A 26393-nucleotide genomic window follows, 5' to 3' on the forward strand; every position below is an offset into this window, starting at 1 on the left:
ATTTCTGACCAACGTTTTCTTAAGAGATTTTCTGAATGTTACTTATGATCAACTGAATTTGAAAGAATACAATATTTCTATTGTGTAATAAAAGAGGATAATTTTTATAGGTTTTATATATTAGGTAATCAGCTTCACAGATGATCAAAGATTAACTTTAAATGGATGCTGCTAAGAAAGATCTTCAGTCTTAAATCAGCTTTTCTGCTTTAAACCTTTCTCTTTAATCCTCAGCTTCAAGTAATTTTATCAATAGATACAATTGGAAAATCTTCTAAACTACAGGAGTATAATATAATCAGATGACCCTCAAGGCTATATTTTATTTTCTTGAGATAACTGTAAAAGAGCATACTTTGCCTTCTTATAAGCTGCACTGTACCTCAGCAATTATATAAAATTATTAACAAACAAAATCTGGATTATTTTAAAAAACAAACTGAAATCAACCTATGGCCTTTTTCTCAGTTGCATAATATTCCAGAGACATTTCTATGTAGGATTTAAGTCCCAGTAGCACCTCCCAGCACACGTGTCCAGGACTTGTTAGGGCTGCACTGACCATGTCCTGCACTGTGCTCCATGCACCTCCACAGGAATGGCAGGTAGCCAAGACAACCAGTTCCACCAGTTACCTCATCTACAGCATAAATACTTATGCAGTGGCATAAATGGCACCCAAATGAAAGCTAAAAGATTTTTTTCTGAGATGGTTTGCGTCACCTACATTTTTCTGAGTAATCTTATTTTTGCTATTTAATACCTAAATTTTCTAGCTTTAAACTAATAGTCTTCCGTACCATTAGAGAAGAGCAAAGGGTACCTAAAGTGTACAATTTGCTCACCCATCTTTTTTGATCAAATTGCTTCTGGAAATGCTCATCTCTCTGCATGGATGCAGCCTCAGTGAAACTCAACAATTCGGGAATCAGATCATTAATTCAGCTGCATTGGTATAAATCTGGAGTACTCTGAGTTGCGTTACTCAGTTTATGCTGATTCACTCAAGCCAATCCCAACCTCAGCACACTTCAATCAACTCCAAATACCCAGCTTAGTAAGGAAGTGTTAAAACCACATTTGATATGAAAACATTCCCTGAGATCCTTGCCAATTGGTGCAGTATCATATCCAAAATAATGAATAATAAATGTAATAACAGCAAAATGCTATCACTGCTGAAAAAAATCCACATAAAATGAGAAAAATTGATCATAGGAAGTGTAGTGAAAGGAAAGAAAATAACCAGGATTTAGACAATATTTTATGCCAATTTTAATTACTTTTAGCTTTGCTGACAGCAAGTAAAAGGTAAAAAGTTTTCAAATTAAAATGTCATCTTTAAACCTCAGTATTCTTGTTTATCAGATTGGGTGAACTAATTTTACTGGTATTTAAATTGGGTTTGCAGAGATATTACTCCACTATTTCCAGAGCAGTTACTCCTTATTTGTAGAGTGTAAGAGAAAATACAATCCTACACTCTTTGTTTTGACAGTGTGCATATTTTTCCATGCAATTTAAATAATCAAATCCCTTTTCCTCCTTATTCATCGGTCACATCTCATGAAGTTGGTAAATACTTCACAACTCCAGTAAACAGCAGAAGAGGCATTTGGAAGAAAAGCTACACATAATCATTAAAAAGACAGAGCATAAAAAACTACCAGAGCTGCAGGGCAGCAGTAACATTATAGACAAATTCTACCTTTGTACTCAGTAACAAAAATAAAACCAGATAAAAACTGTCACACCCTGTGCTATGAAGGCTCAACCTGCAAAATCAAACTGCAAAGAAATTAATAGACATGGTTATAAAGTGCTCTAGAAAAGGCTACAGAGCCCACTTACACATTTTAGGTTAAAACATTTAAGATGGATGTTACAAGCCCTGTGTTTCTAAGAAGAATAAATAAAGTTGGGCTAAGACAAATTCCTGACTGTAAAATAAATGCTCTTTGTTGTGTATATCAGAAACTGACAGGTACCAATTGATTCAGATTTCATAGTGAGAGAGAAACTAAATATTTCCGCTGAATATTTTTAACCTCATGAAATAACAAATCTAAGAAGCATCACTGACAATGAAAATAGAGGAATGGAAGCTTCCTCTCAAGGCCATAGTGCCTTGTGTACATGAAGAAAAAAAGATCATCACTACAATTGTGGTGCTTGCTCCTCCTCTGTTGCATTATCTGCATTAATGTGCTCTGAGGATGCAGGAGGAGACAAAAGGAGTAGGCAGAGCTGATGCTTCTATTTCAACCCTCCTAAGAAGGTATATTGCCCCAGTTCAGGAATTTCTGAGGATCTCAAAAGGTCCTCCCACCAGAAAACCAAATCATCGCTAAAGCTTTGGGTTCAAAACAGATAGAAGGACAGGCCCTGTGTTCCTTATTTGTAAGAGGGAATGGGAAAAATTGGCAAAACCAGTTTTGGACAGCTTTTTCTCACACATTTCCCTCTTTTAGCCTCAACTCCAAAGGACATAATATGACCCCTAGATTTTATTCAGGCTTTCCAGGGTAAGTTTGTGTTATTTCCAAGTAAGAACCCACCCAGAGTATCAAACTAAAACTTTTGGGTGTTTTGCTTTGTCCAAGAGAAGCTATGGGAATCAAATTAGGCTGAGCAGCAGCCTTAGGGAGCCTGACTGCAGGGAGTTTTCTGAAACCAGCCAAGATACTGCTGTTAGCTCTGTAAATTCCATTATATAACCCCTGAACCCTGTTTTAATTTTTGATGATGTGTTGTGGCCTCCACAAAGCAGCTGCTCACTATTTGTGTTTCTCCTGTGCCTGGGGACTGCTAACATGGATTGGGCATCACAGCTATTAAACCAGGTGCTATGAAATATATAAAGCTATTTCCCAAAGAGAATTGCTTCCATCATATTTTTTTTATTTTTTTTAACAATTGTTAAAATTCTACCTGCCATCTCAGCTCACTCTGGAAATGCATTTCTCAAGCTGATGCTTCAGACACCTTTAAAGGACAGCCTACAGAGGAGCACAGGAGGGCACTGATTTGCCACTGGTATCTCAGGGCATGCCATTGGCTTTGGAGTCATTACAGTGAGAAAAGATTCCTTTATCCCTGATAAATATGAGAAACTCTCTTGGCTTTGTTGGATTATAGGGGACTGATCATGCAGGTGAAAAGGGATTCTTTATCAGGAAAATTCTTAGAGTCCAATGAGAGGGGCTCACCTGGTATGGAGAGAGGTCAGAGGAAGCACTTGGGAACACAATCAGAAATGCACCTTGAATGACCATCTGTGCAGGTGGGGAGTGTGTTATTAACATGGAACATCCTCAGCTGTGAGACCTGGTGAGCTCCTTCCCCTTTGTCCAGGGGTCTGGATGTGAGGTTCACAAGGGGGTTTCACTTGCCAAGTTATTCACTCGTGCTTGTGGTGTTCTGCTCTGGCAGTGGGAAATGGTGTTGTCATTAGCTGATTGAGCATGGTTAGAGAGACCAGAAGTTGTCTTCCAGGTGTCAGAAAGTCTGGATATAAGGGGAAGCCTCCTACTAGTGGAGTGTTGGTCCTGGGTCTCTAAGCTTCACTGAAAATAGGTGAAATGAAGAAAAAAAATGGACAATTATCCCACAGATGGTTTTTCCATTGAGCTTCTCCTGATGTTTCTTCACACAGCAGATGCAGCCTGAATGAAACCTGAATGCTGGGTAAGGAGTGGGTAATACCTCTGTTTTCCCAAATCTGTCTATTACTGCTCTTCCTTAATTTCTCCTCTGTTTTTCATAAGACCTTCTTTATATTGTTCTACATTCAAGGCCAGAGTTCTAAAAGCTGAATTGCTGATTAAGGCCTATTTTTCCTTTTCCAGATCTGCATTGTGCCTTTAACCTTGCTCCAAGACAAAGCCAGGCAGAAACAACCCCTGCAGTGAGTGCTCAAAGAGCTCCTGGCACAGGGGCTGGAGGAGCTGGGATTCCAGCCTGACAGGTTTCTGCCAAGGCTGCACACAAGCACAGCAGCAGCAGGACACTTGATGTAGAAGCTTTATACTGGACTACTCTGCTAGTCAAGCTTCTGCCTTGAGAAACAATTCCAAGTGCTCAGTGAAGTTCACACAAACAGCAGAACATTTTCATGGGCACTTCTTCTGTCAGCATGTCTGGCCACCTAAAATAACTTTTTCTGTAGTTATCTGAAAACCCATACTGTCTTTCCTTTCCTGTTTGTCTGCATTTCCTTGAACTACATCTGTTCTCCAGATTTCTTCATAGCCTTCTTGTTTAAAATACAAACATGATGAGTTTGAAATATAAACACTGCCTTGACATTCTGCTTTCTCCTTGATGGTCCCACTTTCTCTAGTCTGGAACGTGTCTCTTCTAGAACAACATATTTATTTCTGACAGAGATTTCACCACATTTAATACAGAAAATTGCAAATCTGTCCGGTTCAAGCTCATAACATCAGTGTGGCTATTTTTAAATGGGCTAAAAGTGGGATGGTGGGGACATGCATCAGGTTCACCAATTTTAGACTGGAATATTAGGACAAAGTTTAAAATGTGCTGCTCTAGAAATGCCTGTATTTCCAAGAAGACAGGTCTGCAAGTCCCTCTCTGATCAGCAAATCAGTCAGTTGTCTACCAAAGAGAAGCTGAGCATAAACCAATGCATTCAGTGACAGGATGAACAGACAAGTGGAACAGGATCTTATGGGAATACTTTAAAAACACAGACTTCTGGCATTCCAGACAGCTGTGAGAAAATAGGTTTGGTTTGTGAATGCTCAACAAAGGTGAAGTCTGTCAGCTCAGTAATGTGACATGTTTAACTCAAACACTTCTAAATGGATTTGCATGGGGGATTTTTTAGCACAGTATTAATTCAATGAATAATGTAAACTTGTGGTGTCGGAGTAAAACTGTAGCTATATATCCATGGATTTACATCAGTACATGTTTATATTTAAGGGATTTCAAATAGGTTTAACTCATATTATGGGTTGGTTTAATTTTTTCTGAATTAGTAATGTAATACCTGTATTTTAACAGTTCTTCCCTGAATTTCAGAGATGTGAAATGGTTCCAACTCACTATGAACATGCAGTACAGTCAGCACTCTCCTCATTAATGGAGTACTGGGCAGAAATATCCTACAACATCTTTGGAAACATTCACATTCTCTTGACAGCACAACTTAATCCTGTTAACAAGAGGCTAGTGGCACAAAAGGCACAGTCTGTGGAAATGTAGTGTTTCACAAGCCACCAAAGATGTTTAGTTGGTGTAAGAATATTAGGTGTGGATATGTTACAGGAACATTTCAGTTCTACTCATCTGTAATACTAAAGCACAGCACTTTATTCCTAGGTAACAGTATTTCTGGGTTGTGTCCTGGTGTTTCATTATTCATTTGAAAAATGCATTGATATAAATGCAATAATCTGTATAAGGGAGGAAAAAAGGTGGTTTTGGCCCTATATACACCATTATCACCATTATTACTACTGCAAATCAAAATATGCTAGAGTTAATGGAGTTTATATTAATGCTGGACCCACCCTTTCAAAATCTACCCAGAGGACTAGTTCTCCAAAGAGACATTACCAGTGGTGCCACATGTGTGTGGGAACCATGAGCACAGTAGAACAGAATATGAAAGTATTTCTCAGAAATTTCAAGAGCACATAGATGTCGCTGCCCTGACTATCAAAAGCTGCTCATTTTTTAAAATTTCCTAGTAAACAAATTGCCATTTTCACAAGTGCTGACATTTCAGCAAGATTCATTCTTCTGAAATCATAGGTGTTTAGAAGAATATTTATCAGTCATTTCCCAAATCCAAGGCCCAATCCCACAAACACAGGAAGGGTTGTGGGATGAGTCACACATGTAAATTCAAAGCAGCTCCATTGTCCAACTAATTATTTTTCACAGCATGAACCAAGTGCATTTTGACAGGTACAAACACCCACCTCACCCAGGTGGGAGTGGAATATGAGGCCCATCAGAGAAATGCTGCCTCACAGGTAACAAAGGTAACTCCATTCCAAAGGAATACATCTCTCCGGATGGAATAATGATTTCCTTGCAAAACTCACAGAAGTCAGTCCTAATGCAGAACTGTAAGAAACAGTTTCTGCCATTTACTCTCTGCAGGATGTAAATTAACTTGAAATCCTCTGCAAGTGTTTGGGCTGTGAAAGGAAGAAAGGAGGGGAGATGAAGCAAAAGGGAGGAGCAGCCTTGACTCCAGCAGTGAAGCATAAACATTGTTCCAATTAAGTCTACACTGAATTTCTGTACCAGTCCGTGAAGCTGCTCTGTGCTTCACAGGAATGCTGTGATAGACTGGGAACCACACAGGCACCTTCCCATCCCCAGCACTGAGAGCCTGTCAGGAATATGCACACAGCACAAATAAAATGACAGTGTTCATCCTAGAAGGGATGATAACCCCATCCATCTTGTGCCCTTGCTGTGGGATGCCTGGTTTTGTGTATCCTTCTCAGCTCCTGCTCCACCTGTGTGCAGGTTCCATCCTTCCTCACCCATTCCAGCAGGAATGATCCCACAGCTGCATCCCAGCTCCAGCCCCAGATCCAGTCCAGCTGCCTCCCCTGTCACCTGTCACACCAGCACTTGGAATACTGTGAGAGTCACATTCTTCTAAGAAGGAGCTGGCATTTATCCATCGAGGAGACTTCCATGGAGAAGCTTCAAAGCCATCTTGATAAATTTTAAAATCTACCCACTGCACTGTAAGTAATTAATACCTCATCATCATCGTCATCTGCTTGTAAAATAAGTAAATAATGTCATTTGCACCTTCCATAATCCAGCCTAAAACACTTCAGTGCCTTTTGATACCAACTGGGCACCTCTAGAAAAGCTGAAATGAGCCTGGGACAGAAAATTTCCTCAGAGGTAGAGCTGACAGCTCTCTTCACCTCTGGCTGCAAAACTTCAAACTATTCTCAGGCCGGGGTAGGTACCAAATAAACACTTTGATGTCAGCCGTGCTTGTTCCCTCTATCTTGCAAATATGGTGTAGGAAAACCTGGGTCAAATTAGATGTAAAATGCACTGTTCCAAATTACACACCAGATAAACAAGGGAAACTCCCACTTGCATCAAAAGCAGTTATGTTCACCTAAGCAAAGCTGTAATTTGGTTCCTCTGTTCCCAGATATTCATTTCTTAACTAGCATCTTTCTAGAGAAAAATATTGGTTTGGAAAGCTGACAAAATAAAAATGCAAGGGGAGCTCACAGGCAACACCTAACATATTTGAAAATATTAATTTCTGTCTAGTTCACAATCAGGCACCTTATTTACATAAAAAGTGTAAACCAAGCAATGGACAAATGCAGGTTAAACAAAACAAAACAAAGCAAAACAAAAAACAAACAAACAAACATAATAAAACCAATTTAAACCATACAGAAAATTGCTAACCATTTGAAAATCATATAAAGTAGAACTGCTATGATGAATCACCACAAAATTCCCATTTAGAAGAATGGACTTTTTCCCTATCTTCCCATGCTACTCTGACTTTGTACCTCTGAAAGAGCTTTAATGAATTCTATAAACTATTTCCTTGGCAGAAAACTCTGTGAATGAATCACCAGTGCTACAGAAAGGGGAAAAGATAATTTCAACATGTTCAAAGTACCAGAATGAACAGACTTGCAGCAGCTCAGGTGGAATACACACAGAGAGAGGAGAGTTGCTTGTTCCACAGCACGCTGGTGCTGTGCATGTGCAGGCTGGTGTCACCAGTCTGTCCCAAAGGAGGACAGAGCAGCCTTGGTGGCACTGTGACACATTTCTGAGACATTCCTTGATCCAGGAGCTCTTTGGGATATTGTGCCTTACAATTAACACAGAGGAGCAGTAATGGACTGACCAAAGAAGTGCAGTGAATGGAAATTAAAAAACAACAAACCCAAGTGCTACACTGACCAAAATTTGTTGTTTTAAAGGAATTTATGCTAGGATGCAAGTTTTCAAGAGAGTGGGAAATATCCAGGGGACAAAGGCTTGCTTCATTGATGACCTTGAATGTTACCTCTGGTTCCCCCTGGCAACAGTCAGAGAACAGCTGGGTTTCAATAAAAGAAAAGGCAAGCGAGAGCAAGGACCAATGTTGCCAGTGAGTTTAATTACCCACTTTCATGTTTATATTAGCAAGTGGTTTCTGGGGTGCTAGACTTTTTTAGTGATAAATCCATGGGGATGTCCACACCATGTGCTGTTGCTGTTCCTTATGCAGGGCCAAGTGTCTTTTTTAGGAACTCTGGCAATCCCTGCCCTGGATGGGGCAGCTGCCCCACTCCTTGTCCCAGCCCTTGTTGCCTTCTCCTCTCCAGAGAGGAGCCCACCATGCCATGGATCTGCCTTCCCTCAGCACCAGGGTCTGATATTAGCCATCAGAATAGAGTAAAATGTCCTGTAAAATGCATTTCAGGGAAATAACCAGGAATATTTATTAGGACACCCAGGCAGGGGTTGATACCTGGTTTGGTAAGCAGGTACTGTGCTTTCCTTTCTTGCCCTCAAGAAATAGTCAAATTGATGATCCCATTTCCTGACAAACCCAGGAATTCTATTAATTTTACTTATGAATCCTAATACAGTAATCACTGCCAAGAATTAATTTTGGTGTTTGATGTGTGGTGAAGCTAATGTAATTTAAAATTGTAACATTGTATGATATGTGACATAGGATTGATTTATAATCACAATTTAAATGAATCACACGCTCAGTCACCTGGAAAGATTAGTTATGGCCAGTCAAAAAGAAAGAGATGAGACTGAAAACAACACGGGTGTGGGTTGGAGGCAACTGAGCTTCCCCATATTGGTTGTCACTGCCAGTCCAGCCAGGAGCACACTCTGGAATGCCTTTAAATCACTGTGCTTGTTGGGTGAAGACATTTTTCTTGGATATGAGCATAATAACATCCAAAAAAAGGTGTTCAACCAATCTGTAAAAAAATCTACTCAATAAAAATCACCAATTCTCTACAGCTACCAGCTCATGAGAGTCTTGGTGATCTGCAAACTTCAATCAGCTTTAAGGAAAGCTGGAATTGTTTCTCCTAAACAATTCAGTCATGTGATTAAAAGGAAACAGGTGTAAGATGCAAGAGTCAGGAAAGAGATTGTACTTTGGGGTTTTGTGTGATCTGAAAAGCCAACCATCTCATCTGCTGCATTCATTCTCCTTTAGGAAACATTAATCTGCACAGATGGTGAAGCCCAGTAAATCTCTGCTACCAGCTGCAGAGTGGAATTTTTAATGAAATGGGAGTTTAAAGGTTTTCACAGAAAACACTAGAATCACTCCTATTATTTCCTGTGATGCCCAAATTACTTTGACTGTTATTTGACAACTGCTGTGCTGTAAATACAACCTCCACGTGGGTTCAGTCACTGCCCAAACACCATTTCAAAATGGCCTTTGTTTGCCAAAGCCAGACATTGAAAGCTTTCCATCCAGAGAAATAGGTTATCCACTTATAACCCATTATTTGGACACTTTATTTTACCTTTTGCTGAGATTTAAAACAGTCTTGCCATCAAACTGAAGTGAAGCCAGAGGATGAAACATAAAATAGGATTTGTAAAGAAAGGTAACACTTAAAAGCCCCATAGTCACCACCAGTTTTTCATCCTTGTGATGTAAAGATTTTGGCTGAAGAATGTATGACAGGCATTAGATTTTTCGATTAAAAATCACAGCAAAACACAGAAACAAGCTGAAAAAGGGAAGCTGAACTTGAAGAAGAATTATAAAGTAACAGTTTGGAGCAGAGTTCCTTGCCATTACTAAGTCAACCTACAACGAAGTATGTGAATTAACAATTTTAAAAATCTTTACACCAGAGTTATATAAATTTTACCTTGAAATTTAGGTTAATAATGTGATTTCTTTATTAGCTGATGATACCTTTGAGAATAGTAGTAATTTCTATTAGAGAATTCAGCCAGTACTTCTTTTTACAGGACATTAGAATTACAGTGCAATAAATCAGATTCACTGAGCAGGAATTTACACACATGTGCAGGACAGGTGTTTCTCCTCCTAATGAAAAATGATGGATTTGCCTTTCTGATGTTTTTTTCTCTGCAACTCTGCCATTAAAAAGCTTTGCTTCAGGGATTGCATGACTATGACCTACTATAGGAATATATTTAAGCCAGAGTTTTGCATTTGTATTGGAATCCTAAAGTTTATATATGGGAGCAACCACAAACAAAAATTTAGTGTAAATTTACTGAAGGTTCTGAATGAGCCATAATCCCAATCAGAAACACAATTCACAATTGTGAAAGCAGTAGGAAGTTTACTTTGGCCAGAAGGACCAAATCCTGTGATAATCCCCAGGTTAAACAAAACTCCCTTCACTGGCTTTTCCTGCATTATGATGCAGGAACATGGAGAGCAGAAAACAAAACAGATAAAGGGAAAGAAATCTTAAAATATACCCAAACTTACTTTGGTATTTTCTCTGAAAATACTTTAAATGCTTTTTTTTTTTTTTTTTAAGACTTGACATCTAGGGCCCATTTCCAATTAGTTCATTAAGGACTTCTTGCTAATCAGTACAGTAGAGTTCTAAATTGTTTCAAATTGAGGAAGGATAATGCAGAATACCTGTTTGTGGGAGCAGAGTTTCAGGCTCTGCTTCTGCCTCACCATCACAGTTACCTCAGATTTTGCAGGAAAACCAAAGTTTTGGGAATAAAAACATATCTTGCCTTCCTGTGTCACAAAATGAGGAAATTCAGACAGGGGTGAGAGTCAGTATTGTTCATGTGATTTCAGTGGGGATGAAACCTGCCAGTCCAGATAGAGAAAAAAAAGGACCAGGAGGTGCTTTGGAAAGTAGACAAATTCAGGGCCAAATTCTGAAGTCTTTGCTGCATTAGAATGAAAACAATTGTATTTTACAGCATGCAAATATGATGATATAAGTGAGTACGTAAGGATTTTACCCCTGGGGACGTGTGTATTACCTGCCTTTGTCTACTAGTTAATCTGGTCAGAACCAAAAGGCCAGAAGTTCATCAAATAACCCAAGGGCAAGGTAAATAGTTTTGAAAAGAATCAAGTAAATGATTTGTATTATGTGTGTGCAGCCTCCATGGCAAAGGTGCCATCAAAGTGTTGAGTCAAACCAACTCAATCAGTTAAAGTACTATAAAATATGAATGCAGAGGGAATAGATGAGATCTTGATGTGAATAATAAAATAGCCTATAAAGTACCTGAAATAAATCAATCTTCCTTTCATGCAGCAAATACAAAATGCAGTATATTTAATATTAACTCTGGATGACAAGAAAATCTATTCAGATGAAGATACAGTATTAGAAGTCCATTTAATCTAGTGGAGGACAATACTGCCCTAAGTGATCAGTTACTTCGCAGAAGTTTAATAGTCAGAGTTTTAAAACTAATTCAGTCCTTGAGTGCAAATAAACACTTGAAGTGATTTTTGAAAGGCAAAGACATATTCTGGCACTAAGTTCTGTTGTTGAAAATGGGATTCAAAACATTTGTAAATCTTCATTAGGTATGGAACTATGTTGAAAATATGGTCCCAGGAGTCTTGCAAAGTTTCCTTTGAAAATTCTGTAATGGGAGGGAATGGTTTTATGTTTCAGTTGAAAAAAATAACCAACAAACCAAAACCAACCATAACAACTAAAAAAACCAAAAAAACCAAAACTTTGTTTGTCTTTAATTAGTTTCTACTGTGACACTTATCTTTATAGTGCAGAAAACAACAGACTTTATGTTTTTAATTGTAATGAGCAACAAACATTTGGATGGAAAGTACAATAAGGGGAAAAAGCTCCACCAAATCTATTTCAACCCAAGAACTCCCACTAAAAGCATCTGGCTTCACTGAACGCTCATCAGGAAATCATTCTTTTAGTTGTATATAATCCACAGGTGAAATTCATGAATGAGAAATGTAACGTGTCTGGCAAAAAAAAAAAAAAAAAAAAATTAAAAACCCAGTCTGGCTTAACTCAAAAAATGTAACGTGTCTGGCAAAAAAACAAACAAAACAAAAAACAAAACAAAAAAAAAACAAAAAACAAAAAAAAAAACAAAAAAAAACCCAAAAACCCAGTCTGGCTTAACTCAAAATTATTGAAAACTTAGAAGAATAAGCATCCTATTTTATTTCTACAAATATTTTCTCTGTATTATTCTGACTATATTTGAAGGTACAAATAAATATCAAAAGCGACCTAAGGATGTTGTTTACTTCATATTCATTGGAGAGCCCAAAAAGAGAAGAGTAAATGGAGAACAACGTTTGATTATTAACCTTTGTGAGAAGCAACCCAAATCAGTCTCTGAGAGCTTCTCTCCCAACCTGAAATGGGAACAGCTCATATCCCTTTCAGAGAAAAATGAGGTTCCTAAAATATGTTTTCTATCATTAGCTTTAACTCCCATTCTGAATGTGACACCTGAAATCTTTGGCATGTTTTCAATGATACCTGAGGATATTCTACCTTCCCAGGAAGCAGTCAGTTTTACTCTTCCTCTTTCAGGATGTGACATCTCTGCACTCCCTGGGAAGGCACAGCACAATCCATGATGAGCAGAGCAGTCACCCTGGATGTATCCCAGCAACTGCAGATGCAGCATATTCTTCCTGGGTGTGTTTTTCCTTTTCACACCCATGCCTGCTCTGATTTGCCTTCCCAAGGAGTCAGCACAAGCCCTGCCCACATCTACAGGCAGTTCTTGCATTTTGCCACGGAGCTGCTGTGCCAGGAATGTCCTCGTTGCTTCTCATGAGGGTAAGGAATGCCTCTCTCCCTGTTGAGCTGTGATTTTAGTGGTCAGGATTTGCCCCAGATAACCTTAACAGGGCACAGTGGATAAAGACATTCAAGGATAAATTTGTGCTTCAGTAATACTAGTGCAAATCCAGAATTATGCTGGATTTGTGTTTATCTGAGACAAGAATGTAATGTACACAGGGTTTTTATAATGCTGCTGTGATGTTCTTCCATGTATAAATGAGTAAATACCGGTTTCCTGAAAACATTGCTCTTGTAGAAATTATCAAACAAGATGAAAGAAAAAAAATACCTCAGCCAACTCCTAACTGGAATTACCAACCAGATTTTTTTCTGATCACTTTATCTATTAATTCTGTTTCACAGCATACAGCTTCAGTCTCAGCTGGTTACCGAACTTAGATTATTCCTTTCATATTTTGCTTTCATGGAAGACACTGCCTCAAGGTCTAATTTATAAATGAGAAAGAACTGTGCTGCAATTCTCAGCAATAAACAGCAAAAATGTTGTCTATGTGAAACCACTGCAAAATATTAAATGCTCTTTCATTAGACTGTAAGTTTGCTTCAATTTACATCTATCAGAATACATCTGGAGAGCAAGACTGAGTGCTCAACTCGTGACTGAAGGGGATGTGCTAAGCCCAGCAGGCTGCAAGCCCTTGCAAGTCAAGGCAGAACCCTGAAGGAGGAAGCAAGAGGCAATGGTGTGCGTGGTATGTTTTGTTTTTGAGAAATCATGCAGGACCGTGAGTGTCTGCGCGAAGCTATGATTAAGCAATGTTACTACTAGACATTTTTAGTTAGAGCTGAAAATGTATATATACTGAGCTTTCTAATCAATAAATCAGCTTCATGCATGCAAACTGTGGAGTCCTCGTCTCTATCAATCACTGGTCTGTGCGAAGCTATGATTAAGCAATGTTACTACGAGACATAAATTTTTAGTTAGAGCTGAAAATGTATATATACTGAGCTTTCTAATCAATAAATCAGCTTCATGCATGCAAACTGTGGAGTCCTCGTCTCTATCAATCACTGTCAGACATCCACAGAAAATTACAGTCTTCTGTGAGGGTTGTTGGCCTATGACATATTTATCTGCCATGCAGTTTGTGTCAGCAGGTAACTGAAGTCTGCCTCACACAAATAGCCATGGTGGTATCTACTACTATAACTGCCAGTGGAAAATAATAATTTGGGCTGGAAAATAATAAATGCAGATTTATTCACTGCATTTGATAGGAACACCCACAAGAATCTGCACAAATTTATCAAATGTCGCTCCATTGGACATCTCATCCTGTTTTAAAGAAAATACTCTTGAAGATCACAAAGTTTAGTAAATTATAATTGCTAAGAAAGGCTGTTTGGTTTTAGATGGCTCATCATTACCAAAGCAGTGCTATTTGTGGAACAGAGACTCCCTGGTGCTACAAATGTTGTGACTCATAATACTTGTCTTCTAACCTCTCCCTTGAAGTGGCTGAATGTTCCAGCCTCAGGCATTCTCCTTAGGAAAACTCTGTGAAGTGCTGGGGAAAGTGGAGGCCATGACACCATTGAATAGAAAAAAACCTAACCAAAACAAAATAAAAACCAAACAAATAAAATAAATTATGAAACAGGCAATTGAAGTAGTAGCAAGAGGGGAAAAATAAGCTGGGGATAAAGGGGGATTCTTGTGGGGTTGGAGAGGAGGAAAGGACTGTCATCAAGAACCTCCACAGTGAATTGAAAAAAGACATTTTGCTGCTTTTATCCCAAGCAATTACTCAGGAACTATCTCCTGTTAAACCATATGTGAAACAAAGAAAGCCACCCAAAGCATTAAAAATGAGAAGCAAAGATCTATTTGGTGGACAAAACCTCCCAGCACTTGCAAGGCAAGGCAGAAGCTTTTATTTAATGTTGTGGCTTGTTGAACACAGCTGATGTGTTGTGCTTACAATAAACAGCTTTTGGGGTTTTCCAATGCCTCAGCTTTGCTTCAGTGTGTTTAACCACCTGCAAAAGCTGTTTATTGCCTTTTATACTTCCCCCATCATGACCATTATCCTTTAAGTATGAGGCTTTATGGCGAGTCTAAGCAGGGCAGGGTACACGGCACCATCAAAGCTGCGTGCAAGCACAGATGAAATAAATCCATGGGAAGACTACAGACCATGGAAGTGGAAAGATAAGCTATAATAATGCAGTGCAATGATTTCACAGGCACTCTGCTGATTGTTTAAAATGCACCCTTGTTTACTGAGAGCCACTCTACAACCCCATCTGCAACTGCCAAAGGAAGATGTATGCATTCCAAGAAAATTATTAGGGATCGTGAGAAACAAAGCCAGAAAGGCTCATAAAGGGCATTGTGTGTATTTTTCTTCAAAAGGCTTTAGCTAAGGTGCTTTAAAACAGCTGCAATCACAAAAAAGCAGAACACTGAGAAAGTATTTAAATGAGAAAATGTGATATTACAGAGAGCACTTTGGCAACAGAGAAGCACTACCTGCACTTGCAAGGAATCTTTTCTAAACAGACACCAAGACCAAGAGAAGATAATCAAGGCTTTATAGGATAAAAGAGTAGTTTTACTTCCTGCAACAGGCAGAGATAGAAAGATGGTGCATTCAATGCAAATCTTTAAAGTTATTTTGTAAGTATTTTTACTTTGGTCGATACATCACAATATCAATGTATGCAGGAGCTGGGTTCAAGAACAATGACTAAATGTGGAGAGCAGCATAACATCAAACAAAGCAGTGACAGACACATCTCACTACTGCACAAAAACTCCCAACCAAGAAAACAGCAGAGAAGCCAGCAGGCAAGCCCCAGTCACAGTGCCAAAGGAAAAGGGGAAAAAAGAAATGGTTAAAGCCCACATGGCACCAGTGTCTCATTAGAGGCACTGTGCCCATGGCCACAGAGGTGATCACTCCACCAAAAGGAGGCAACCATCCCCACCCCCAAAACCCTCTCAGGAAATCCTGGGCTGGCTCTCACCCATTGCAATACACCCAGAGCTGGGGGCACGACCATTCCAGACCCAAAACCAGAAACAAAAACAAAGAAAAAAATGGATACAGGACAAAAAACATCCCCAAGACACATATCCACCAGCTCCTCAACTAGAACAGAGACTGTTTGCTATCCACTCCCAAATACTTTCCTTTGCCAAAACCTGCTCCACTGACTGCAATGAGATTCTGTGTTGAAGTAAAATAAGTAAAATGCGGTTAATGAAAAATTGAGCCAGTGAGATGTGCTGCATTCTCAGCTTCAAAAGGTTGTGAAGAAGCTCAAACCTGTACAAAAGAGTCTCCAGAAGTTCTGAATTAAAAGTTAATTGCAAACACCAACAGGCCAGAAAAAAATTCTCACTGGTCTCTGTAGAGTCAGTGAAGAAATGCAGGAATTTAAGCACAGAGAAAGGAAAAGGACAGAACTAAACCTTGCTGTTTCAAGTAAAAATATTACCACAGATTCTTTGTAGAAAAATGATAAAACATTCTCTAGGTAGGCAGGGCTCCTTGAGAAAGTATAATTTGGGTAGTTGTGGCACAAAAGACCTAATATTTCAATATGTTTCAATTTCAATATGTTACTGACTTTCAGGAAAGCAGCATAAATATCAGTGTCTGGTCCTGGTTCTTCACCTGCATGGAATGATGTGGGATTTAAAATCAAATACTGCCAGCTGAACCAGTATGAGTGAAAGACATAATGCTTGTAATACATGACTATGTTGCAAAAAGTTGCAAAAATAATTAAATAATCTTGATTGTTAAAGAAAAAGTTATATCAAGTATATTTTACTGTGCTTCTTAGATGATCAGCTGAATTAGTAAGATAAAAATTATGACCTTCAAAGCCAGAAATATTGCAGATGCTAAATTACTGATTTAAATATGAAGTTAGTAAGGGTTTCCATAAATTCCAATCCATTATGAAAAATATATTTCTAGTGAATGCTTTACCCGTTCATCTTGTCAAATACACTGAAAATTTTTCTTGCACCTTTAATTTATGATGCATTTACTTTGAGTCTGAACTGATTTATATTCAAGAAACACGGGGGAAAATTAATTTCATGAAACTGTGAGCATCTAAAAGCTAGTTTTTTCTAACCAAGAAAAGCAGCCATTTCCCAGGCCATTCGTAGATGCCTGTGTTAAGCAGATGAATATGAGTTAATGTTTCTGGAGAGAAATCAGGATTAAAGCAGCCAGGTTCTGTTCAACAGACAGACTAAAGGCAGTGCTGGCTGACAGAGTTTTCTGTCAGTCTTGCATAAAGCAATTCAAGGCTTCATCCAGCTCAGCCTCTCAAGGATTTTGTGTTGAAGAGGAAAAAACTGGGTGTCTCTGGAACACAGTGTTCACACAATTCTCACTGACTGAGTAGTTTTTGTGGAAATGCCCAATCAATGCACACACAATGAAGATGTTGAATTTTTGGTTAACAAAAAGCCCTAAGCAGCCTTTTCTCTCAAGGATTTTGTGTTGAAAAGGAAAAAAGAGGGTGTCCCTGGAACACAGTCAGTGTTCACACAATTCTCACTGACTGAGTAGTTTTTGTGGAAATGCCCAATCAATGCACACACAATGAAGATGTTGTATTTTTGGTTAACAAAAAGCCCTAAGCAGCCTTTGAGTCCTTTGTTCAAAGTCCTGAAGAGTCCTTTGCTCACTCAAAGACTGTATCCTGAAGTCACCAAAAAGCCTAGTGACAACTCAATTTTATTCAACTAACTGGGACTGCAGTGTGCCCACAACACTCAACCTATGGATTACAACTAAGTGACAATTTTCAGCCACAACTGGCCACCTTTAGATGGAAAAGTTTCTCCTGAACTTTGAAATCCATGAGCAGGAAGTGCTGAAAAGCAACCAGTGAGTGCTCAGCCAGTTCAGACTTTCTGGGCAGCTACAACTGCCTCACCTTGGAGGAGCACTGGTAGTGTCATATTTGTTCCTAAATCTTGCTAGAGCATGAATTAAATTTACAACTTAACCAAGCATGAAATTATGTTTTCAATAATAATTCAATAAAAGTCGCATGTGCTGGGAACAATTGCATATCTCATTGAAGTACCCAGTATCACCAAAGGTGTCCATTTGAGTCATTAAATAATGTGTGATTGCCCACTTATAGTGCACCAGGACAGAAAGCTGATAGCCCAGTCAGTGAGCCAGAAGAGGATGCAGGTGTGAGAAATAGCTATTCACTTTTCTTAAATTTGGAAATTTATTACACCTTATCAAAAATACAACAGAAGACTGAATAGAGAAAATATTATGGTGCTGGGAGCAAAGGATTTTTCCCACTGTGCGCTCACCCACACAAAGGAGGTTTTGCCTTTTAACCCTTTTCCCCCTACCAAAGTTCTGCCCATTGACTCCTTCTTCACTGTCCAGGGGTGGAGATCTCTTCCTCAGATCCTGACTGGAGGTCAGATGTCACCATAGTGACAAGCCAGCCCTCCCAGCTGTCCCAACCCCGGCTGTCCCTTGATAACAACACAAGGGGGTAAAACATAACTATAAATCTACAGAACTTTTCTTAACCTATACACATGGTATTTGTCTGTTAATTGTGAGAGGCAATCATCGTACACAGGTCACATCTATCGCACAGGTCGCAAAGCTTATTGATTGGGCTTAAAAGACCACAAAAAGCTAAAGAAATGTAACTTTCATTTTGCAAGAAGTTGGAAAATGCATCTCATTAATGTTTTGTGGACTCTTGCTATCATGGCAGATCTTGAGATGAGAACTATCTTTCTCATTCTGGAATTGTTCCAATTCCCTTCTCATTTGCAGCCAGTTTCTGTCTGCTCTAACTGGGAGCTGATTCTCCTGCTCTCTACAGCAACATCATTCTTTTTCATAGCATTTGATGTGCAGAACTCCCCTCTGTCTTCTCATGTTATTAAAAAATGATTGCAGTCAGCCTAACTAATATTTATAAAGTTTGTTGTAATAATTTGACATACTCAATATTTCAACCAGCTGGTTTATTCTCCCATTACATCCACCAGATGCTGTAATACTGTTCATAATTTCTGTGTGCAGTGTTCAAAGGCTGCTGCATGTTCCCACACCAGCACAGCTCTCTGTCTCCAGCAATCACCTCCACAGGAGTACCAAACCTTCTGAAGATAACAGATGGTATTTCCCAGAAGCAGGAAGAAAAGTTCAAGTTTTTCATTCCTCCCAGTAGTTCCTCTTTTTAGGAATCTCTTCAGTTTACTGCACATCACTCTGCTTGTGATTAGTTATGTGGGGCACAATGGGGCATTAAAAAAAGGACCAACAGTACTAGACAAAGGATTTTAGATGTTGAAACAATATGTAGTTTTATAGCTAAAGGGCTTTCAGGAAAAGACAACTCTAAGTGGAGGAGAGGATACGAGCAAAGTCCATTAGTCAAAATAATACATAATCCTTTAAATGACATAATCAGTGCAGAACTAGCTGAGAAAAGATACTGTAAAATACATTATTAACAGCATTATCAGACATCTGGGAATGGAACAGGTTTTCACCCAAAGAATGACGGAGATGCAAGTGAAACACTTCCTCAGTTGTGATGATTTCTGGGTTCTGACCTAGTACCTTTGTTGAGGGTTAGGAGTTTTCCTTCTGGTTCTCTCTCCCATGGAATTTTAGTCCCATCTGTTGCTAACAGACAATAACCACCGGTACTTAAGAGAGACAAAAGATGTCACTAAGGGGGAGGGAGAGGAGAGGGGCTGGCTGCACTATCACAGCAGAGGGGCATTCTCTTGGGAAGGGCAGAGGTACTGTGAGATTTTGGCTGGGAGGTGAGGGGCTGGGCTCAGCTCCTCTCGTTCTCAACACTGGAGGAGGATGATCAAGCTGCTGCTGACTGCAAGGAGAATTCACTGCCGCTGCTGAAGCTCAGCCTTGTACAGTTTCTTCCTTACTGTAGGCTTGGGAGATTAGGTTGAGACAAATGGGTAAGTAGATGGCACAAAACTTTGTATGATAAGAGTGTTATAGGTAAAAATTGATCCAGCCAATTTAATAAAAATAGAATTTATTTTGCGACTGATATACAGCCAACCGACCCCAGGATCAGAGCTGGGTGAACACAGATCCCCTCTATGGCACCGAATCCCCCACAGTTCAACAGAGTTCTTACACCCTTTTTCTAGGCTGCAGCAGAGTCTCTTTGTCTCCTTTCAGGGTTTTCCATATTCACATTGCTTCCATTCTCTGTCCTGTGCTGGACAAAACCCTGTTTGTGTCCAAAACCGATGTGTGTCCATTCTTCAGGAATCCCACATTCACACGTATGTCCCTGATGGCTCCGTTTATCTGAGATGAACATCTCCATGGGCCATCTCCTGTTCATACCAGTGAGAACCCCCATCTCCTCTGCCAGGCTAGTTTCACTTCCTATCCTAATTTCATACCTCCTCCTCGGCTGCCAGCTGCGATTTCGTCACTCCCTTTTTCCCCTGCTGGTGTGATTTTAAGGTTTTTGCATCTTAGACATATTTCATGCATTTATATATATACTCTCTACCAGCGTGAATATAACAAGAGGAATATTCTGTCAAAAACTGGCATACATCCCTGTGCTTCCAAACAATATTCTTCTGTAAATATACATCTATAAAAGAAATGTGGTGTAAGCTGTGAAAAATCTGGATGAAACATCCATCTGGTCGTGGGTAGCCTGTGGTTTACTTTTACTGAGAAGGTTTCTAATAGACAAGACAAAGTGCCGAAGTTTTAAGCCTGGAGTTGAGATTTAGAGGCATGGATTTCCTGATTTGTGGCTGATGAATCCAAGGATCTCCAATATCCTTCTGTCCATGCCAAATCCATCTTGGCAGGGAGGTTCTGAGGGCAGAATTTTCGTCTCCAGCATTCAATATGTCCCCGGGCAACATCAAACCAGGAGGGCTCTTTAACAGTGTTTCTGTGCTTCTAATTGAGCAATACCCAGTAAATAGCCCCATATCTGTCCAATAGTGATTTACATCCCAATCCATCTCCATGCTACAAAAACCACAGCAGCTGTGTGGTTTTTTAGTACGATACTGAAAGAAGAGATCACAAATGTATATCTGCATCATTTCAGTCACTCAAAAGTAGCTATTAATGTCCATCACATAAATAAAATGCTTTACCAAAGTAAACACACAAATACAGTTATTTGGAAGGGCTGTGTATCGTAAGTACATTTGTATGATTAAAAATAAGTCACATTTTAATCCTTTTTGTTTTTTTCCCCCCAAAGGCTTCTTTGCTCAGCACATTTGAACACTGTTTTTGGTAGAGGTCTTAACTAGTCCAATGTGATACAGGACTAGAGGAAATACACAGATAAAGCTAAACACTTAGTGAAAGCAAAGGAACTTCAAAGCAGCTTCTAAGTGCCACCTCAGCACAGCTGTGCTGCCCTTGGCATAGCCCTGGAAGATGCTGTGATTTAAAGTCATGTCTGTGATAGGTTTCTCTGCACTCTTCACAGAGTGGCAGGAAAAGGGGGACTACAGAATTGTGAGAGCACAGGTTTAAAACCATCAATAGCAAATTACAGTGTTGATATGTTGCCTCCAGCTGCTGGTTGGGACACGGAAGAAAGGATAAAGGAGTAAAGGCTGAAGCTGTTACTTTTTTCTTTTTAATAATTTCTTTTTAAACATCTTCAGAGAGCAAAGAGACACAATTTGTTCTTATTAGCCCTTGCCCACTCTTCTCCTTCCCCTTCCTCTTCATCCCAGTGTATATCCCACACGTATCTCTGTGTCAGCATGACATATTACTGTGTTCTGTAAAACATCCTCTCCTGCTGAACAGCCTGCCTGACACAGGTGGCACTGAGTTATTGCAATGAATAAGAACACAGTACACGCTCTTCTTCTATGCAGGCTTACAAGAGAAAATGTTTATTTTAATAATCTTCTTCACATTTTCCAGTTCAAGCTGCCCAACAATTTTTGGCAGTCAAGGTAAACTTTATTTTCTTATTTTCCCAGCTTAAAAGCTAAAATGTCCATTGTCAGACCTACCCTGGTAGTTTTGGGTCTGGTTGTTGTTCAGGGATGCAAACAATGACTTGATAAAAAATACCTCGCTGGAGTGCTCAGTTCTAATTGATTCTGTTGGAAATGACATAATACAGACAAAGAATTACTGATTCACACTTACTAAGTGACACGGCTACCACACACCAACAGCACCACCATGAGCTCTGAGTCTCTGTCACTTTCTGTACAGGAACAACATATACCAAATAAAAAAAGGGTACATGCAAAAGGATTATTTAATCTTTCCAGTTTTCTTATAAGGCCTATAAGCCCCTGTCCCTTACAGTAAGAACAGTTTTGTACCCCAAATTTAATTACATTTTCCTCGTCTGCTGCAGAATCATCTACTGATGTTTTCCCTCAGCCTGCTGGATGACACACAGCTTAAATGCTCCCACTCCTCCACTCTCTAGATCCCATACCGATCCACAGATTTGTTTTTGATTATTAAATAGAGTTCATTGACAACAATTTTTCAGTTTTTCCCCTTAAGCTCCTTTCTAGCATCTAATCCTAAAATACATAGTTTAATTCTTCCATCTATAAGCAAACTGTGCCTGCTTCAGTTTTCAACCATCACAGATTAACACTTCTGGGATGAGAAATATTGAATTTGCACTTCTCTCCAGCAACAAATGCTACTCAGAACTGGGAATGGCAGCAGTGTCATTTATCTCCCAGCAGAACTGACATGTGTCTTTCACAGTACCCACTCCAGCTGCAAGGCAGAAATACCTGCTGAATATCTGGTGATTTCTTGATTTAACCATTTTGAATGAAAGTGAGGAAAACATTAAAAAAAAAAAAGAACCTTTTCCATCACTTCCTTAATGGCTAGGTTCAATTTGTCAGGAGCTGAGGCCTGGACAGCTCCCAGTTCACAGCTGCCACCAGCAGAGCTCTTTGGGAAGCCACATCAGCACCTTGCTGCCACAAACAGCCTCAGCCAAAGTGGGGCACCTTCCCAGATGTGCAGCAGACACCTTACACACATTATGAAGTCCCCACTCACATCCTAATCCAGACTTACAGAATTCCAGAGCCATTTCAGACAGAGGGGATGGCAGCCACTAGTAGCCACAGCAGCAATGTAGCTGCTTAAATGCTGAATGTCACCATCCTAAAGGATGGACTGACCATAACAGGTAACTAACATTGGCTTTCTGAGAAGAAAAAAAACCCAAACTCTGATATACCAAAATTGCAGGCTTTTGCCATTGAACTGCAAACACAGACTTGTAACTGCTGAGTTCAGGATTTACCAGGAGGAGAGGGATGTGGATTGTATTAATTCTTTTTAGCATGGCAATGTTTTTGCCTCATGAACTGCTGGCAGCTGAACAACCTTGGACATGCATGCACCTTCCCCAGGTATCCTGACCTTGGTAGTATGATTCAAATTCTGTGTACAAAATGACATGGAACATCCCCATCCATTAGAGTGGGCTCTCAGTTAACAATATTTCATTGATGTTGTGTCAAAAATACACACTTTAAACAACATATTATATGTTATTACATTTCAATATGTCATATATTTATTAATGTTTTTAACAAGAGAAAAAAGCAAATAATAATAATTTTTCAGTCCAGGAAATGTGTTTTAATGGTGAAATACAAAATTATATGTCATTTAAAGCATATGGTGTGAGGAGACTGGCATACTTTTACTATAACAGCCGGATCAGTGGGAGAGAAAAAAATCTTCAGCCTTTTTCATACCAGTGACTATAACCCCAGAGAATCATGTACATAGACAAGATATATGTTACTTTTGCTTCTGCAAGGCTTGAAATAAATATCTAGGTTTATAAACAGACCTAAGTGCAGGATGAAATAAATCCAAATAAGATACTATCAATGCAGAGCATAGGGTCTACTAGAAAATAGGAAAGGGGCATTAAGAACAAACTGGGCAAATTTAAAAATTCTTTTGAATATATCAAATTGCAGCTGGAGGCCAGTTGCAGCTCCAGTCTTTTTTTTTTTTTCCTCTCTAAGTCTCATCATTAGGGACTGAAAACTGGATAGCAACTTATTGAAATAAACATGAGGAGGGAGAAAGGATGGGCAAGGCCTTTGGCTGGGATCTGTTAGCTCAGTTTCAATAACATCTTTAACCTTCTAATGGACCTGCTGCCCAGTGTCCAGGAAAGCAGATCCTGTTGATGTTTCTGATTACATCCAGTGAGTGCATTTCCACAGACAGCACACCCACCTTTGCAAGGACACCGTGGTCTGCTCTGAATCACTGCACAACTGCAGCTGAGATACAGAAACATGATTTGCAAGGTCCTCCTGCCAAACTGAGATCATACCCCAAGCTCAGCACCAGAGTACGGTGCTGTTGGTGGAGTGAATAATTCTCCAGGTCTAGGATCTCCCAGGAAATTTTCCATGGCAGACAAGTGAGTTTGTTTTGTGGCACCAGACAAGATTAAATGTCAAGCAGAGTAATGAAGAAGCTGCAGAAATACATTCTTGTGCCTGTTCAGGACTCGTTTCATGGGTGATCTGTGCCAGAGACAACCAGAAACTGAGAACACACCAAGGAGCCTAGCTGAGCCTTCACATATTCCAAAGTGATGCAATCTCATGGACAACTGAAACAGTAAGGAAAGAAAGGCCCCCATATAGAGTAAGATGCAGATCCTGAACTTTGCCATGTGCATGATCTACTAACAGCAAAGTCTGCAGTCTACCTCTGAAAAAAACCAGCGTATTTTTCCAGTTCTAAATTCCATGATGAGGGTAAATAAACAAGTTACTTTAACCTGCTGTTTGCACTGCAAGTTCACTCACTAACACATCCCAGAGTGTGCAGAACTGTAGAAGCATAAGAAATGGTAAACAATTATTTAAGTGGCAATACTACATTTCATTTTTTATTCATTAAAGTTTTTGATGTTCGCATCAGACTTTTGACTTTCCAAAGCTACTTTACATCAAAAATCATTATTAAGACCTCTAAAAGTATATCACAAGTCAGTTTACAGATGACATTGATGTCTTATTGCTATCCATTCCTCCTGGACCATTTCTAACATTTCATTTTTTATATTCCTGCAGTGCTGAAATATGGTTCATACCAGTATCTGTCCTTTTAGTAATCACCAAAGCAAACCTTGGCAGTTGTCATATATTGCACTCTTGAGAAAAATGCTAGTAATACTCTGAATTCATTGAACAGCATGGAATCAGAACTAACTGGCACAGAAACCATTTAACTGATTTCAATCCATAAATCTCTTTTCTCCCACTCTGTTTTAGTTTAGAAGCTGCTGAATGTAGCCATTATCTTGTAATGCATAGAATGAACCAATTATTTATATGGATATTAATTTAAATAATATGCGATTGTATTCATTAATGCCCCATATGAGCAGGCAGATGTGTGGATCTTGCTGATTAACTTCCATTTATGCACACTGAGCTACAGAATAACAGACCTTGGCCAGCAGACATCAATTGCTTTTATTTCCCCAGGGGTCAACATCAGGTATAATGTCCTGGCTTGCCTTAAAAATAAAGTGGTTTTAAATAGAACTTTACCTGCTTTAGGCAACAATTTCAGTCCTTGAGTGTGACCTAAAATGACTCATAAGACATAAGGTCACTGATGTGGCAAGGTTTAATTACTTAGCAGGGATGCACTTGCTGTCTAAAGCAAATGCTGCTGCTCACATGTTTTTAGGAGAAAAATAAAAAAAAAAGGATGGCCAACAACTGTACTGAGTCTTAAAGAATTCTAGAAATGGGGCTTTTGAAATTAAGTCCACAGAGAACCAGGAGACCAAAGTGAGATGGGCTACAGAAAGGCAAGGGACAAAAAGTGGGGGACCAAAGGTGGAGCTCTTGCAGAGGTGAACTGAGGAAGGAGTCCCAGCAAAGGACCAGGAGAGTGGGAAGTGGAGTGATTTTTTCATCCACCACAATCACCCATGACAGGCTGGAAACCCTGCTTTGGAGATTGAAACCCAAGGTGCTTTCTGCCTAAATGTAAGATATTCTATTGTGCTGATTGCTTTGGTGCTCAAGTGAATCCAAAGCAAAAAGAGCAGAGAAAGTAAAAGGGTGCCATTCTTTGTGACAAGGAGAAGTGTGATTTGCAAATGAATAAAGGTTGGCTTTGTTTATCAGAAAGGGCTGTTTATCTGAAATGGGCTGCTTGCTGAATTCATTAAAATGGATAACTGAGAGACAAAGCTGGGCCTGAGAGAGAACTGGAACCTGGGGAGTTTCCTCAAAAGCAGCGTTTCTTCTTCTGCATGTAAACTCATTAAATATCTTGTGCTGAAGTTCCGGATCTTGAAATCCAATTATCTGTATCAATGACACTCAAGACTTCAGGACCTGCTAAGCCACTTTCTCAGGAAATGGAGAATCACACATACAGAATAAGAGCACAACTCAGAATAATATCTGATGGTGCTTAAATTGTAAATGTGTGACCTGACACTGCCCTGAAATCATTGGACAGCACAAAAAGCAATACATCACTGCTCACTGCAGCC

At 39.4% G+C, this 26393-nt stretch overlaps 1 protein-coding gene across 3 annotated transcripts in view; it reads right to left on the reverse strand.

Moving 5' to 3' along the window:
- CA10 (carbonic anhydrase 10) overlaps positions 1 to 26393 on the reverse strand; it is a 167113-nt gene that overhangs the window by 69445 nt on the left and 71275 nt on the right. The window lies entirely within an intron of this gene.

Source organism: Passer montanus, unplaced genomic scaffold (genome assembly GCF_014805655.1).
Source record: "Passer montanus isolate IOZ18808 unplaced genomic scaffold, ASM1480565v1 scaffold35, whole genome shotgun sequence".
Classification (NCBI taxonomy): Eukaryota; Metazoa; Chordata; class Aves; order Passeriformes; family Passeridae; genus Passer; species Passer montanus.